Source organism: Gallus gallus, chromosome 4 (genome assembly GCF_016699485.2).
Source record: "Gallus gallus isolate bGalGal1 chromosome 4, bGalGal1.mat.broiler.GRCg7b, whole genome shotgun sequence".
NCBI lineage: Eukaryota > Metazoa > Chordata > Aves > Galliformes > Phasianidae > Gallus > Gallus gallus.
This window is the reverse complement of record NC_052535.1, coordinates 43,569,663-43,586,262: the sequence shown is the minus strand read 5'-3', so window position 1 is coordinate 43,586,262 and position 16,600 is coordinate 43,569,663. Positions and strand designations below refer to the sequence as shown.

The 16,600-nt window shown below is 35.1% G+C and overlaps 1 protein-coding gene across 5 annotated transcripts in view; it reads right to left on the bottom strand.

The window, feature by feature from the left end:
• The window catches only part of LOC101750640 (translation initiation factor IF-2-like), a 255,334-nt gene that overhangs the window by 32,721 nt on the left and 206,013 nt on the right, over positions 1-16,600 (bottom strand). For 3 of the 5 annotated variants that reach the window (XR_005859869.2, XR_005859868.2, XR_006939151.1), the window contains 3 exons: positions 10,192-10,268; positions 700-790; positions 123-257 (listed from right to left, as the gene is read on the bottom strand). The gene's annotated coding sequence lies outside the window, so the exon portion shown is untranslated. The remainder of the gene's footprint in view (positions 1-122; positions 258-699; positions 791-10,191; positions 10,269-16,600) is intronic. The other 2 variants (XR_006939153.1, XR_006939152.1) reach the window with 1 other exon arrangement.

Below are 16,600 nucleotides of genomic sequence, written 5' to 3'. Positions count from 1 at the left end.
TCCTTAACAAACTTGTGAAGAGTGTAGGAGACTAATGTTCATTTTATAATAGTCAAACACTGTGATTGTGATCAATGTTGTGTGGCTATGAAACATATTGCAAGGCATATTAGGCAAGTTACCTCTATCCTGTTGACAGACAGAAACACAGAGATGTTTACTGAATTTTCTCTGTTCCTCAGGTGTATCAAAGTCATAATCAATCACGTTCATTTCTTTCGCCCAGCAGCATCAGTGGTGAGAAATGCTTCTGCAACCTGCAGAAAGGAAGAGAACCCTTTGTCCTTAAACATACATGTTCTGTGGGCTTTAGGGGGAGTATCTGTTATCACACCAATATGGTGGAAAATTGCAATGTATGCATCCTGCCTCTCTCATACCAAAGGCAGAGTTGACAAAATGTCGAATGTGACTTTGGAAAAAGTCATCTTTAGGTGTTTTCTTTCCTCTTTGGGATAGCCCAGGAGGCTCTGGGCTTTTGCTGCAGACATTTTGCTGCTCAGAGGAAACTTCTCTCTTAATGAGATGCTGGTTTTAGGCAGCCTTCTATGTTTTGACATCTCTCTAGCAATTTAATTACTATTTGTGGAATTTAAACTGTTGTAAATTGTCAAACACCCAGTACAGAAAATGCAACAGAATACCTTATTATCTAGAACTGCTAATTATGTAGATTAGCAGTTTGTTTTTCTGTCTTACCTTGCTTATATAATGGAACTGGATCTCCAGTATTCTGGGAAGGTACTCCCCATTCTCCAGCATTTTAGCTCTCAGATGGTCACACCTTCCACTGTAACGGGATAAAAAGAATTTTGCAGAGGCAGGTGTCAAGAACAATTTTTTCTCTAAAAAGTGCAAGATGACCTGGCTAGAATAAATGATCCTTGGATAGATGAGATGAGCTGGTAAAGGGGCAGCCTAGCTAAGCCCCATTGTTAGTGTCAAATTAATCTTCAGCAAATCAGCCCTTTGGGGAATAAAATAATTATTTTAACAAAATAACAATCTGGCTCTGATAGGGAGAGGAAAGTTACTTTTCTCATGGAATCAAAAATGTCATAAAATAAAAACAAACACTTTTAAATTCTCCCATCTTCTTTATTCTAAGTGTTAAAGCTTCAGTAGTTTCTGAACTTCTTGTTTAATTTGTGCAAGGTGATATAAAATTGATTAATCAAGCAAGTTTACTCACCTTCAGGCCAAAATATTTTAAGAAATTTTCTTCCCTTGTTGGAATGTTTTGTACTGTTGGTTTTTTAAATTATTATTATTATTATTAATTGCAAGCACATTTGCTAGAAAGATCTCAATTCTAACATCTGAAGATCAAAGCCTAACAGCAATTCCTACTACTTGCTGACTGCAGAGGCTTTCTTGTCTTTTTCTCTGAGAGTGAGCATCTGTTTTAAGAGCACAAAAAGTTGCACATCCAGATTTAACAAACTTCTGCACAAGCGATGCTCCTTCGAGGGTGTCTGACAAGGCTTTGACTCCCTCCAACCCTTTAAGCTTCCCACTCAGACCATGCAGAAGCTGATGGCATCCATTTGCTATTCCCTCTTGAAGGTGCAGCTCCAGCACTGTGCCTCCTTGCAGCCAGATGCGCACTGCACAGCTTTGTGCTTCCCGGAGTGAGCCATAGCGTGGCAGGCTGGAGCTGCGCTGGCCTCAGCCTTAGTCTTGCTCTCAACATCGAGGAATGGCTTCAGTTTATTCCTTCATACATGTCTACATGAGATCATCATGTGGTGTTTTGTGATAGAAGAGAACTTGCTGTTATGTAATACATCATTAAAGCTAGAAATTTCTGGGATACCATCCAGCCGATTTAACACTCATTCAGACTGAGCACTGAAAAAGATGCACATTAAAAATGCTGAGCACATCAGTTCAGAGGAACCCAAAGTACCCACTGAGCTCTGTGAATACTCCACCAGATACAGGACAGACAGCCTGGCTCTCTGACCACAGACTGCAAAAGTCTGAGCAGCAGATAGCACTTACGTGCTCAGTTAAAATGGACATCATCAGCAATTGAATGAAACAGTTTGATATAGGAAAACTGAATTAGAGAGGAAGACGGAAAGATTTCTTTTTAGCAGTACTCACAGGAAGATACTGCAAGAAGTCTGCAATAACAAGGGAGAAATCACCACAGTAGTTTCTATATAGCAAAGTGATCTCCAAGAAAAAATGGGTTTACAAACCAAATAAAAATATACATTGAAAAACAGACATAGAAGTTCAACATCAAAAGAAAAAAAAAAAAAAGGAACCCACAATGAACTCAGGATTAAGATTTTCTTACGTGATCTTAAAATCAGTGATAGAGAACGAAATCCAGTATAATCAGTATTTGGATTTTGAAAACATATTGCCTTATAAGCTAAGAAACCTTGAAGTACATTAAGATACACTACTTTTACTCCTCCTCTAAAAATGTATGGCATTGAAAGATCTCAAATGTGAAGTAATTCTTACTCCGTAAAAAAAAGAACAGACCATATAAAACAAAATAATTTCACCTTCTTTATCTGTATGCATGTTATAAAATAACCTACTATTATTGCTGTTACTGATCCTTCAGAATTCATTTTTGGGTGTCAAATCATTTTCTGCTCTGTGTTTTTGTTTCTTTTCTTTTTTGAGGGAAATGGGTGGGAAGGTTATTTATTATTTCTTCTATTAGTTAGTATAGTTATTAGTTAGATTTTCCTGGAGATATATATTTTTTTTTTATAAAACACTCCCATTGACATAACACATTATGAAGCATTGTGCTGTGAAGTGTAACATCAGCTTGTATCAGTCACACTGCATTACTTTACATGCCCAGCCTGATGTGTCACTGCACAATAAGAGCAGAAACATCCTCCATGACTGAAAACACCAATAGCTTGCAGATGAAAGTATTGTAAAATAATTTTTGTAGGCAGATATACTGCTTGTATATACATGCTCCCAATTCTGACAGGTAGCACCACTTAACACGCGATTTCCCTGGGACAGCAGGAGGTTATCTGCAATACCACTGCCAGCAGAAAGCAGGCCATCTATCAAATGTTAGCAAAAGAAAAGCACATTCTGTTCTAGAAATCAGAAATACCTACACATTGAAAAAAAAACAGCTTCTAGTGTTCATAGAACAGTCTAATATTTTGGAGAAAAATGTATGCTGTCATTGATAAGTTTGTCAATATTTTGTTTCAGAAACCTTGTTTTCATGTAAAATGAGGTATGTCTTTTCTGTAAATTTGTAGGATACTATATAGGATACTATTTTTGGACTGACCAACTCTCCCTTCTGCTCCTGTCCCCACAAGCTGAAGCAGGGGTTATTTTTAGTTACTGTTGTACATCCTCACTCTACAGAAAAGGATTTAATGTAACCCTTTTGTCATTAAGCATTTTCAGATGAAGAATAACGGAGCATATCCAGAGAAACAGCAATGAATCTGGTGAAGGGTCTGGAGCATACACCCTTCATAAGTCTTATGGGAAGTGACTGAAGGAATTGGACTTGTTTAGTCTGGAAAAGAGGAGGCTCAGGGGAGATGTTACTGCTCTCTAAAACTCCATAAAAGGAAGTTGTGTGAGGTGAGTGGTCAGCCTCTTCTCCCATGGAATGGACAAGATGGAATGGCTTCAGGTTGCACCAGGGGAGGTTCAGATTGGATATTAGGAAGAGTTTATGCTCAGAAAGAGTAGTTAGGCATTGGAACAGGTTAATCAAGGAGGTAGTGGAGTCACTGTCCCTGGAGGTGTTTAGGGAAAGAGTAGACGTTATACTTAAGGACATGGTTTAGAAGGGAAGCATTAGTGATAGGTGGATGGTTGGGCTAAATGATCTCTGGGGTCTTTTTCAACCATAATGATTCTATGATTTTCTAGGCCAAAAAAGCTTCAGTATTTTATCTCAGTACCATTATACACATCACTAAGTTCTTGGACAACTCTAGAATAAACAAACAATTATTACCAGAAAATATATCTAAAACAAAAGTTAAGCTCCTGTCCCTTCTTTTAGGTGTGATATGCTCTGTTTTGAAGTTAGGTTACTGATTAAAACATTTGGTAGCAAACATGAAATGAGCAATGAAAAGCTGTCTTGAAACTGAAATTAAAGATACCAACCACTGACATAAGGGATTATTTTTCAAAGTGTCAGTTAAGTTCTTCAGTGAGAAAACTATCAATTTTTAAACGTACATTTTATCATGAGGACTAAACTTTTTTTCATAGCACATGGTTTTCAGCAGTTCAATTTAAGTATGGAGAAATGTGCTTTATTTCCTTTTTCTGTTAAAGTTATTGCTTTTATGTTGGTATATTATACTTTTGTATATTATTTGTAATTATTTTTGTAATTATACTTATGTATATAATTCTTATTACATATAACTGCTAAGATTTAAAAATATCTGTAAGCCCACTGATTGTTATTGCCCCTTGCTAGAAATGTCTGGTCCTATCTGCTCAGCTGAACATGCCTGCTAGGTGCCATATACACTCAAGTGAACTGTCCTTGCTCTCTGATTGCCCTCATTTCTCATTCATCCTATACTATGCCCCAGGAAGGCTTTCAGGTTGGATAACTAGCTGTGCATTCTTTACCCATTTTCTTAGAATTCCTTTTCAAATGTGTGGAAACAAAGCATTGTCCATACTCAGACTGGACCAGGAGGACTATCTCCAAATCCCATTCCCGCTCCAGGAGATATTAGTCAGAGTAATTTTGTGTGATATTCCTAAAACTTCCAGTACATTCAACAAGTCTAATTTAGCTTACCCATGCAATTTCTCTTGGACATTTCACCTCAGTAAATATATATTCTTTCCTCCACGGATCAGAGGACTGAGTAATGTGTATCAGTCATGAAAATAAAATGCTTTCTAATGCTTGGCTTATAGTGGAACAAACATTGAACTACATAAGATGTGTCGAAAACACCACTTCTTCTGTGGCCTTCTCTTATGGGTGCATTAGAGCTAATTTTCACTACCACATGAGAACAACCCAGTCCATTCTACCAGGATTTATCAGTGTTTTTCCCTTTCCTATCACAAATCAAATTTCCCCAAACTATATTTACTACATCATATTACAGCCTCCAAATAATTTCACTGGCAACTACTGAAAGTTAACAACAGCTTTTTCAATAAATTTACGTTATTGTCTACCACAACTTCCAGTATGAAACAACAGTTGCTTATCTTGTTTAAGCTTCCTTGTAAGATGTTGGAGAGCTGATTAGAAAATTAGATGTATATACAAGATTCTAGGTTTTTAAGATTTTAAATTGGAAGAACTTAGCATTATCTTAATTTTTTTTTTTTTTTTAAGAGAAGACTGCATCTTACCAATGATTGACTAAAACCTGAGGAGCTTACATCTGCAATTTATTTGCATTAAACATTAATGTCCAATATGATTTACAGTATATTTCAGTTAACTCTGGGAAAGACAATTTAAAGCAATGACCCTTGTATTATCAACTTTTTCCCCCTAAATTAGATTTACCATCCTCCAATCAGTGCAAATATTTTTATATTATGAATGGAAAGTATCAGTAAGCAAAACATTTTTTCAGACTGCTGATTTCAACAAATATATCAAGTACAGCACACTTATGAGAATCAAAATGGTGGCAAAAGTAATATTCAAGAATAGGATTGTCAGCTGAAGTATTTTTGTGCTGGACTTTTCAACAGTGATAATGATCTTTTGTTTATCTTTTCAGTTTGTGAAATCATTTCAGCTTGCAGTGTGTACAAATGAAAATACACATCAGAGGCCTGGCAAATTTATACTTCAGCAAATGAGCTTGCCTCCAAGGCAATAACTAATTAACAGGCAAACAGAATACTCCTGTAGCCAACTTTCATTTTTTTTCAAAGCAAGAATAAAAGCCTCACATTCCAGAAGTTACTTAATCTTCTATACTTTAGAAGCTAAGGCTTAGAAGCCAAGTGTCCCCCCCTCATGATGCTAGCAGCAAAACGACAGTGGATGTCATCTGGTAGCAGCACAAGAAGCATTTCAGCTTCTCTGCTGATGGCTTCACTAATGGCAGATACAACATCAGAGAAGTTCAGGGGATGCTGAAACAAATTATGATGGCTGCTAACACTGCTAACACAAATTCTACTTTTGTTTAAAGCCAGGTCTTGCTTTTAATGTGTCAAGAGATATAGCAGGTGTACAAAAAGCTAATCTACAATTAACTATTTCATGCTTCATATATGAACAGTACCATTTGGCTATGCACTAGGAGTTTTTGAGCTGCATTTTCTATTTTTGTTTATTGGCTTCCTAAAAAAAATACTAAAAATTGCTGTAATTATAAATATGAATATCATTATCACAGAATTTTTGCTTATAAATGTTAATGCAATGAGTAAGAAATAAATTTGGGAAATGGTCAGTTTACTTTCTGTAAGATAATTCTATGTTTTGAAAGCTGACTGTAGCCCTGGGAACATAATATTGGGAAACAACAAATGCCAACTCAGTTATCATATAGATTTGGAATTACTAATATGCTTTTTTAAAAAATCTTGAAGGTGGAATAAAAAACACATTTCTATTAAGATGACTGAATGGACCAGATTGTACCTGGAAAACATTGTAAAACATTTCTAAAATATTTAGATCTGTTGTCATTAAGATTTCCACAGAAAATCTTGGCTTGAGTCATCATTTTTCCATAGACTTCAGGAAAGCAAAGATTTTGGCCTCTGTGTAACATGTAAAATAAATACCACCTCTTTTTCGATACAAAAAAATAAATTACATAAATCTCAACTTTTTTAGATTTTCTGAAAACGACAAGCCAAAACAAGGACAGGAGTAATGTGAATGCCTTGAATATAGCTGACAAAGCATTAATAACCTTAACATAAAGCAACAGGATCTGAATGTAAGAACAAAAGTCAAATAAAAACAAGTCCTTTTTTCCTGGTACTCATGGCACAGCATAGCATTAAAGGATTCATGCCTGATATTTTATTTTGGCTACCGAAAAATTACATTCACTTATATGTGTTTATATGTATGCCTTGAAACAGAAAGGAAAAATAAGCACATTTGCTATAAGCACTACACCAAAAATCCAGATATTAATTGCACGTATCATGTTTCTGCTCTATAATCCATACATGCAAATATTTATTAAGAAAATGTAACTAACTTCACAAGGGGATAAAATGAACTTGCTTTACTTATCTTGCATATTTGAATTTTTTAATCAGGCTAAGAATTGCCTTTATTTCTGGGAAAAATGTCGCTAGGATTGTCTCAGGGTATTTCTAAAGTATTAAACAGCAGTTTTATATTCTAAGTGGTCTTGCTTGAGATTAACTCTTCCTAGAGACTGAAATGAAAAATATCATTATATGTATATAAAAATTGTGCAAGCATTTCTAGAATATATTTTCTTCACTTGTTTACAGAACATGACACATCATGTAATGATAAAATCTTTTATTAGCTCCTACTGAGAAAACCCTGACTTTTGGTCTTTGAGTTACAATTGCTTTTTTTTTTTTTTTTTTGTAACTTTTATATGGAAAACCATTCTGCCAAGTTCATCTTCATGAAATCTTTATATCTCAAAACAGCACACTGTAATAATGCACTATATATGTAAAAGTACATCATCATGCACCCGCAAGCAAGTAGCAAGTCCACCTATACAAAACTAAGAGATAGTTAAGAAGTAAAAATTATTGAACAAAAAGCACTTAATCCATAAATGACAAGGTTATATGCATACTTAATTGCAAAGAAATGTTGCATGCAGTTATATGTATGTGATTTTATTTTCATTAGAAACTATAACAAATCTTGTCTTCATTTAAGTGAACACTTGACAGTGAGACATACCTTCTATGCATATTTTGAGAGGAGGGTATTTCTCAAAACAAATAATGCAGAAATTTGTGGCTTACTGATTAGTAGCTTTTTCAATCTTAGCAGCTCTGGGATTTAGCTGAAGTGATTCATACAGTTTATGTGAGTACACTTCTACAATCATAGGTTTGTGGTTGAAGTTCTGAAATAGTTTTTATTAAAATTGCTGTATTAGGAATATGCTGTGGGTTTGTAGTGTTTTTTTCCCCCCCTCCCCTTTTCCTTCTTTTTCCTCGTTAGAATAGAATCACAGAATTTCTCAGGTTAGAAAAGACCTTCATCATCAAGTCCAAAAGCAACCAAACCATGCTACCCTAACTCTAACAACCCACCTTACTGACAGACTGAATGACATGCATTCTGACCCAGTTGGACTTGCACCTCTCTACATCAGCTGAGCAGGACTGCTAACACATGTGCTTGCAATACAATGTCACAGTGATCTGCGACTCCAATCCTGTGACAGGGAAGTCGAGAGAGACACTTAACATCCTTCTTGTCGCTGTCCTGGCCAGGACAAATTAGGTCTGAGGGAAGTGCAAGAAGCAAAAATCTTTCTGTGGTTACTCCTGCACTATTCCTTCAGTATAAGGGAGAACAGCAACTCAAAAAGCAAAGTGTGCTGAAGAAACTAGGAAACTGAGGCATAACACAGTCTTTGGTTTTGAATTCAGATGTTCCATCAGCTTTTCATTAAGTTAAAATCAAGGAATGGTTATGCTATTTTATGTGGAGGTTTACTATAATCCTACAAGACCTTGCAGACACCAGTTCTGAGAATGGATGATACTATTGTTAAATATTCTATCATTTATTCTTCCATTTTTCACAGAGATAAAAATTACAGTTCCAGAAGCTGGACGTTTTAGCTGGGAATTTCCACAGTGAAATCAAGAACTGAGATTGGTTTGGTTTGGAAATACAGATTCTGTCTTCTGCTAGTTCAGTTGCTTTTATTCAAGTCACTACTGCTCCTATGTAATTGGATATTTCTATATGCACTAATTAGCAAAGAGCTCACTGCTATTGCCAACACGAGTGCACAGCGTTGCAGGCTTGCCTAGCAAGTAGAAGAGACATTAGGCTTAGTTCATCAGGGGAGCCTTAGCACTGCTGTTCCGTGCGTCAGCCTTTCATGAGATCTAAAAGCATGTGTCTGTATACATGGCAACGTCTTATACGTCAGCATACAGCTACTTTTCAGCCTGCATTAAAAAAAAAAAAACCTACATTTCAACTCATTTACAGTTAGTTAGAGATAATAAACTAGTCCTGCTATGGAGAAACAGAACACCTACTGTTTTATTTTATCAGTTATTCCAGAGGTTATTTTCAATTATTTCCTCCATAGAGACTAAAAAAAAGAAAAACCACAAATGAAATTTTTTAAACCGAATTTCTATTTGACCTCTTTGCTAATTAGTGCATATGAAAATGTCAGTTTACCCAGGGGCAGCAGTTACCCAACTAGCAGTAGCTGACTTACAAGAAAATGTTCCTATATATTTTTTTTTCTGGTCTTTTATTTGCTGTAATTTATGTTTCGGTATATACATTTTTATATATTCCACTGCATTTTTTTTCCTGTCTCATTAATCCACAACAAGTTGCTTGCCATAGTCTTTCCATCAATAGTTCAGTAAGGAAGTTATTCCAAGCAGCGTAGCAATTGCTGAGACCATAAGGGATCCTAGGTGGTCACTGAGACAAAATGGTTTCTTTTAGACACATACCCTGAAAATATGTTCTGGAGAAGTTTGACAGTAATTTTAAAATAGTAAAACTTTTTTTTTTTTTCCTATAAGAAACTGCATAATAGAGAAATTAGCCAGCAGAAACTTAAAAATCTATGCAATTTTAACTCCTGTGGACACTACATTGCACTGCAAGATTTTTCCCACTCTTATCACAATAACATTGCTCAAGACTGCTACAGTATAATAAGAAATAAATACAAGAGGGCCTCTGTTCAACATCCGTAGAGAGGATATTCCATATGTTTCTCCTAGTGTCTATGTAACATGTAAATATTATTAAAAACATTAAAGTTATTTTACTATAGGCTATTATATCTGTATTCATAGCAGTTATAATAACATTAAATTGTATACAGAAAGTTTCCTGCAACAAAGAATAGGAAATGCTACAATAGCAAAGACCAGAGCACATTTTCAAATGCGTGATGATGAAACTCTGAAATGACAGACAAGAAACTACAGTGCTATTGTGGCACTTTCAGCTAAAGCTTATGAGCAATGCCAATAATAGCCAATCCTCACCTCAGGACAGAGAAATATTGCAAGTGTGACCTGGAAAAGTCATTTCCAGTTATTTGCAAAGATGGAAAGAGATGCTCCTGAAAAAAAAAAAAAACCACACTGAAAAAACCGAAATATTAGCATCATTAGCATTTCATGTCAGAACGCGCACAAGAGACACAGTTGTTTCAGAAGCTCTCACACGCGCTCATTCAATCTATTCAATTGCATGGCAATTAATTCTTGCTTTTTTCCCTGTCAAACTATTAAAATCAAGTTGTTCAATTACATGAGTCATATTTAAGTTCAGCTTCATGCAGGAACAATACACATTTTACCATGAACAAGTGTAATCTTCCTTCTGTGCTTTAAAAAAAAAAAAAAATCACATCTCCAAAGATAATTTCTCTCCCGATACCTCTGTATTCCCAAATCAGGTACTGTACTGCTTCATCATCTATTTATTCTTTACCCAATGGCAAATGCTTTGCCACAATAGCACCATTGAATTCTGCAATTTTGAAAAAATAGAAGGACCATGACTTACTATTTTCTAATTACTTCAAAAGTCAGAGAATGTAGCAGAGAGTTTACATCAGAAAACAGGTTAATTCAATTCACTCAATTGTTGTTTTACTTACTCTCCAGCAAGATACCCTTGCCTCCACTGCCAACCCTTAAATGAGGTCTGGAACCTCATTTCAGTCACTCAGGTGCATGCAATGAGCTCTCCCAAGTTGGCCTTCCCTTCCCACCAGGTGCTCAATCACTGCTTCAAGCCTTGACTTAGCATTTCCACTACACTTACTCTAATTAATGCCTTACTATTTTGTGGAAGGCTTGTCAGAAATTGTGTGAGTTCTTACTTTGAAGCTCTCAACTGAATGTATTCTCTATTTATCTGTTAAATATGAAATTTGGGAGAAAGATATAGGTTCAGTCTGTTGTTAAAAAAAATAATTAAAAAGAGTAAGAATAGATTAAATTATAGCATTTCATTGTAATAAATATAAAAATTCTAACAAGGTAGAGACTGGGAGAGAAAAAAAGAAAGAAAGCATTTCTTTCAACCATGATGTGCAGTTGATATGGAAAGTAGATCTATAACAATGTATATCAAAGTGCATTGTTTTGAGTGGCATATATAAATTTTGTGTAACAGCTTAAACTAGTTCATTTTCCTCCTTTTCAATGAATAGTTGCAGGTAAAGGTATGACTCCTAGTACCAAAAATTCTATTTATGGCGTATTTTTAATACCTTGTCACAGCAGATTTTAGTATACCTCGCAAGTACAAACTCTTCAGGTAAGACCGTGTGTGAGCCACTGCTGAGATCAACAGAATATTAACTCTCCCGAGCCCCCTCATGATGTACTTTCAAATTGTCCTGACATACACATGTATTCATTGTGACAATAGTGCTTCACCTTCTGTTATACAGCTAGCTGCACAGGACCAAGTGAGAAATTGTCATTACATAATGCCTGGAGATTTAGGAAATAATCCTCATCACCAAAGAGGTGCCCATGTATTTTGCTTTGTATTTCAAATAACATGGGAATATCTTGTAGCTTTGTTATCTAAAAACTCATAGCAGGTACAGTAAGCATATTTAATAGCATCACTTTCTATCTGTCTACTTTGATTACTTTTTTAACTCTTTTGCTTATAAAGACTTTAGGAACAAAATTACAAGTGAAAGACTGTTGAAGTTGAATTAATTGTAGGACCTTGCAAAGATGATAAAATCTAGTGATAATTTGACTTAGAGTTTAAGATGATTTTCTTGATAGATAACCAACATGGGTTCAGAAGTGGCAGCTTGAATATAGGTTTTGCTCCTGGCACTCCTACCACTCATGAAATTCCTTTCTCAAGACCATTTTTGTTCACTTGAAGTACATTTTTCTCAGGAAAAATGCATATATAGACCATGGCAGGAGAGTTCATAATTCATCTTTTCATACCCAAAACACATGGAAGATATAAGAGTTTGTCTTATGTACTCCTAGCATATATTTTTAAGACATTGTGACTGTTTCAGATTCTGAAACAGCGATCCACCACCAAAAAATCCACCACCACCAGCAAGCAATCATTTTTGCAGCCATCTATCCAAAAAGATAACATAAACCACCGTAGAGAAGGGATATGAAGGGAGTCACATGATTTCTCTGTGTAACAATAAACAACCTGAGTAGAAAATACAATAAATGAAATATTTTTTAGTCGTTATGTGTATTTTTTAAATATCACTAATTAAACGTTATTTTTCATGTGAGATTTTCTCCTTTTTATTCCATTCTACTTTACCTATAACTTCCACATTAGTATACCTAATTGTTTTCATCAAATAATTACTTTGTTGTTGTTTTTCTGTTATTTCTTTTTCAAAGATCATTACTAACCTCATGGGTGTGATCAAGTGTAGTAGTATCTCAATGAGAACTCTTCTGCATAATAAGAAAAGCTAAGTATACAGAAGATTGAAAGTATTGTAAAGATAGGAGAGACAGTCCAAGTTTTACAGTTTCTACATTTCAAAGCAGAGGCCTGAGGGCTGAAATGGCTAAACATGCTAAAGATGGGGAACATATGGAGGAGAAAAGAAAAAGTTAGCCTTACTGCAAATAGGGATGCTTAAAGAGAAAAGTGGAAAGGACAGTTATGCATCTAGTGAAATCTGGTGCAAAATTTCAGAAATAGAATTGCTCACTGAGTCTTCTTTCCTCCTGTAACTCTAGGAAATTAGATGCATAGCTAGCCAGTAAAATGCATGAGTGGTTGTTCTGTGAATCACAGAAAGGATATGAAGTGATGAAGTGTTACCAAGCTTTCATCCAGAAAGAAACTTCCTGATGATTTACTTTATTTTAATCTGATGATTTAATTTCAATTAGTCAAAGGCCAGAATATTCCTTTTTCTATCTACCATGTTCATATAATGTAAAAGAGAATGTTAATGCAAAAAAAAAAAAAAAAAAAAAGGTGAAAACCTGAAGCAAAGCAAAAATATTGACCTCCTGAGTGTGATTCCTAGCCTTCACATACTAGCTGTTTTGTGTCAACAACACCAAACAACTGTTGCTTGTATATAAATCTAGACTTTTCCTTGCTTTAGTTCTGTATTAACAAGAAAGCTGACCTATATGCATTGTGTTCGATACTGCTTCAGGTTCATATCAGATAGGGCAGAAGATCTACATCAGAAATCCAGAAAAGATTTTAAAAAGTACCAGTCAGCAGTACCTATAGGAGTGAGGAAAAACAAACAAACAAACAAACAAAAAACGTACTACTTTCCTGGTAGTATCATTACCAGAAAAGTATCATACCAGGTATATACTGAAAAAAAAAAGAGGTTAGGAGTGTTAAGTTTTAATTGATTTTATATATTTTCTAAGACTTATTTTCTTTTGTAATCTTGAGATCTAACAAAAAAACCTTAAATAACAGTGCAAATTTCAGTCAGGGTTGCTTCTGTTAGATTGAATTGCTATATCGAAAAAGAAAAGACAGAAGTATTATGTGAGGGAGCTCTGAGAAGCTCTTCAAAACGGCAATCAGACAATTGCCCTAGCACTACAGAATTAGGGATCGTTACTCTTTCCAGTCCAATGAATTACACAATGAGAGAGAGAATAACTTCACTGGGAGAAACTGAAGTACCAGCCTACAGTATTTTACAGCCTGGAACAAAGGTATCAGTTGGCAGATGTCATACTCTTAGTGGATTCTCAAAAAGCAAAACACAAGATTTGACTTGTATGTCCCATAGTTCAAGTGATGACTCTTTAGAACATTACCAAAGGAAATTGCTTTCTCAGTATATTCTGTAAGAAAAGAATACAGTATCTGATGCAAAGAGAATTTATAGACAAAAACTTGAAGGAGAAACAGAAATCAGCCTATAGGATATATTTCGACATCTTTTTCACCAGCAGAGCATTTGGATAAATAAGCTTTGATTTTTCACTCCATTCATTCTGTTTCTGCTCTGTGGCTTCCTGATTCTCACTTTTTCAGTGTACTATTGAGAAAACAGCTTCCAGTTGTAGTCACTTGGGTCTCCTTTGGGTACTGGACAAGAAACTTAGGCAGTTCACAAAGGAGACAGCATCAAGAGGAGGAAAGGCAGAAAACAAAGAAGAAGTCTATGTCCACCACTGCAGCCCACATGTGCAATGTGTGCCCCTGGAAATAGTCACTGATCATTCAAATAGGGTGACAGAGTCTGAGCATTCCTGTTCAGTGAATTTAGCTTTGGAAATATGACCTGATATCAAGGGAAAATAAATTGTTGTTTAGACATTATAAAACAAAAGCAGAAATGTTTTCAACCCAATATCCTAATTCTATTTCCTTCAGCATATAGGTCCCCACAATATAAAACCAACTGCAAAACATTGATGAAGGTATCAGAATACAGTAGCTCTTTCCTGACTAATTTTATATAATAGTCATTCAAAAAAATTATAATATTTAAGACAAATGAAGACATATTTTTTACTACCATGTGGGAAAAATCTAGGCAACAGGAAAAACAAAACCAGTAAGTTACATGATTTCTAACTTTTGTTTCAAGTCAGTCCAAAGCCGAACTTGAAAGCTGAGCACTGCTTTGTATTAACTTTAATGGAAATTTCACTTGGTAATTTATGACCGGATTTTAACTGATGCCAAGGTTGTTTCTAAAAACAAATACAATATGTAATTCTCTTATTGTGCAAGGTATACACATGGAGCAATCAGCAGTGCAGTACTGTAAATTCTTCTGAAGACATTGTTGCTTTTCTGTTTTGTTCTATTTACAGACTTTGTCCTTTAAGGGAATACAAGAAAGGCTTATATCAAATACAGCCAGTCATTTCTGAAAACTATTTTTCTACATTAGTGGTCAAATTATCCTGTTTTAGCAAAGTTCAAGATGAAGATAAATGCTTAAAGGAAACAAGTCTCCACATTTTTTTCTAGACATGAATTTTCACAATCAAACAGTGAGACTCCTTCATTTTAATCAAATAATGAACACTCTCCAAAATCTTGCAAAATTTAGGGATTCTAAAACCACGCACCATCAAAATCAAATTCATGAGAAACTGGTCAAACCAGAACATGCTTTCACAAGAAGGTGCTCAATTGTGGTCTTAGTCATTTGAGGTACCATCAAAAAAATCATTTGTTGTACCAAAACAAGCATTAGAAAGTCTAAATGTATTACATATAATGGATTTAAATTTGTCAGACACTTTAAAAATATCTACCAGTATGTAGATATTCAGTGGCTCCTCAGATGTGGGTGCGGGTGGGGCTAAGTATTTATATTAATGTTGCCGCTTCTCTCTGCCTTTTTCCTTCAAAAAACAAGATTCTGTCACATTGCATATTGAAAGTGGCTTGCCCACCTTTAGAACAAAACACAGATGCTTGGTAATTTTTATGTACTTTCATCATAAGAGTACTCCTGGAAAATTGTGATCTGAGAGTTTGTCACACTTTTGTTGATAACTTAGATTGGTATTAGAAAATGTTCATAACTGTACCATTGTGCTGACTTCTGAAGAGGAACTAGCATATTTTGGAACATTTATTTTTATCATCCTCAACTTCTAATCTGATCTCTGTTATCTACAGTTAGGATGAGGGTTGTGCTCAGAAAGGTGGTGAGTTCTCTCGGGTGAGATTGAAATCATCACGGCATTTAGCACAGGCTGCCAAACTCACTAATGCTTATTATCTGACTGTTCCTGCTAACCAATGAAGTGAAATGAAAAAAATATATATTACTCCATCACTTTCCCACTTTTTTCTTTTAATCTTTGAAGTTAGGGAGCAAAATATTTTTTCTTTCACTAAATTCCTACAGCTTCTCAAGACAAAACAATCACTTACGAAGTGGTCTACTGAAAACTCTGGTGGAATGGTTGTATTTTTCACTCCTAAACACATGATTCCTGATATAAATCGTCAATGGAAGAAAGACAGGCCAGTTCTCCTTCACTTTTAACTTCACTGGCTACTTCACAAGAAAATAAGCATGAATCAGGTAAGGCTCAGGAATTGTGGAGTAGCTTGTCCGCACAAAGGTATTAGAAATTTGTGTTTCCAAATTGAATATCTACATCTTTAACAGAACACTGCTTCATTTTCAGCTATTTTTCACAAGGCAATATTCACGTAAACTTTTTTAAAAGTGTTGGTTCTCAAGACTTTCATTCTTGCCCTTATTCTTTATTAAACTTCATTTATCTCATCTCTGTTTTGGGTTTTTTTTTTTTTTTTTTTTTTTTTTTTGAGGGTTGTTATTTCAACATTTTCCCATTTGTTACGAAACTAATTTGAAATATCAGAGGCAACTTGGTAAAGCACAAATCTGCATGACAGTTGTGTAAAAAAAATATACTTACATAGATAAATAATCTACCAGAT